Source organism: Dama dama, chromosome 15, assembly GCF_033118175.1.
Source record: "Dama dama isolate Ldn47 chromosome 15, ASM3311817v1, whole genome shotgun sequence".
Lineage (NCBI taxonomy): Eukaryota > Metazoa > Chordata > Mammalia > Artiodactyla > Cervidae > Dama > Dama dama.
In genome coordinates, this window is record NC_083695.1 from 4674589 (window position 1) to 4676498 (window position 1910).

Consider the following 1910-nt stretch of genomic DNA (forward strand, 5'->3'; position numbering starts at 1 on the left):
TATTCACAAAAATACATAGTTACATTTGTGTTGAAAAGCCCCACATAGCACTCTTATGTGGGGTATAACACACATACCTGTAACTCAAAGCTGCTCTCAGGGACTACTCAACTAATGAGAAGTTAGGGAAGCACTTACTGTGTGAATGGAGACAGCTGTACTCCCTGTATAACAAGGTATTGTTTTGGAGACAGTTGATAAAAACCACATATCCTTTTTGTTGTTAGGGCACAATGAGGCACCAAAATTAAAAGCAAAAATTACAGGGTAAGACTTAACATAACTACTAGGAGGGTCAAAGGAAGTGAAAATGGGACTAGGCACAGGGCAGTATGAATTAATGAACACGGGAAGGACAAGGATGGGGAGAACAATGAGCATGTGCTAAAGATACTAGGGGAGAGGATCTGGTGAAAATTTTGATCTTAGACAAGCACCTAGGTAAAGAAATAATGGGACAAGATTTCTAAAGCCTGCTATGTGCTTAAGAGTCATCCTCGCCATTGGCGCTCTGTCATCCTCCTCTTCCTCAGCCTGATCAACTCCAGCTGGTCATCCCCCCGATCTTCGTTATCATCATCATCCAGTAGGTTCCCCTCCTCAGCAGAGTCTGACCCCTCTGCATCCCCCTCAGACTCCATCTTCACATTAGTCTCATCTTTCTTAAGGGACTTGCTGCACTGCTCCTCTTCTGACTTATCATTCTTCATCTCTATTCCTTGGTTGCTCTGTTCCTTTTCAATTTTTTCCAGGATTTCCAATAAAGAATTCACCTTTTGTTTTATCTGGGTTCACACCTTCTTAATAGTCTGAAGGTCATCTCCTTTCAACTTTCCAGACTTATTTTTTTTCCCATTTATTTTTATTAGTTGGAGGTTAATTACTTTACAACATTGTAATGGTTTTTGCCACACATTGACATGAATCAGCCATGGATTTACATGTGTTCCCCATCCCGATCCCCTCTCCCACCTCCTCTCCATCCCATCCCTCTGGGTCTTCCCAGTGCACCAGCCCTGAGCACTTGTCTCATGCATCCAACCTGGGCTGGTGATCTGTTTCACCTCAACTTTCCAGACTTAGAAAAAGATCCCTGCTGTCTGCTCTTAGAATTGAAGCCACTTTTGCCCCTTCATGAGGTGTTTCCTGATACACACTGGCATTTTGAGGGCACAATAGCCCAAGCAATAGGAGGAGGAGGAGGAACACGTGCTGGGTAACTGTACATTCTGTCGTAATAATCCCGTTCAAAGTCATAGTCCAAGTCAAAAGATGAGCCTGATATCTCTGCTGTAGAGCATTTCACACCTGCTTTTCCTCAGTTCACTTTTGGCTCTGCAGCCAGATTAGTATCTAAAAACCTGGCCAGCAATCATTCTGCCATTCTCTCCTGCTACAGCATCCTGGGCATTTCTCTCATTAATGTACTGAATGAAGGCAAAGCCCTTATGAACAGAGCAACCCACAGTTTTGCTGTATTTTGAGAAGCTTGCCTCCATGTCAGATTTCTTGACCACAAAGGTATTGAGATTCCCAATGAATATATGAGAGTTCATGGAGTGAGGATCCACCTTGTTGGTAACATTGCTGGGCATTGTCTTTGATGATACGGTGCCTCACACAGCTGAAAAATGTAGCTGAAGATCAAAAAAATCTCCCAGGAGGGGGAAGGGAGAAGAGGTTAGATTCTGAATCTCCTACCCCTGGGTTCTACGTGGAGAAGCTGATTGCTGCTCGAGGTCAGCAATGCGGTGGGTGGCAATTGTTCAGTCTTCACAAAAAAATCCAATAACTTTTTTTTTTAATTAACGATTTAAGGTTTCTTACGAGGCAAAATAAATTTTAATAAAAGATCTATATATGTTTCAGGATATTTAAGAATATGGATCTAGATGAAATTAAGCCTAAGT

At 42.4% G+C, this 1910-nt stretch overlaps 1 pseudogene; it reads right to left on the bottom strand.

Moving 5' to 3' along the window:
- Positions 1-484: 484 nt before the first annotated feature.
- Positions 485-1607, bottom strand: LOC133069936 (heterogeneous nuclear ribonucleoproteins C1/C2-like; annotated as a pseudogene).
- Between the last annotated feature and the right edge of the window lie 303 nt (positions 1608-1910).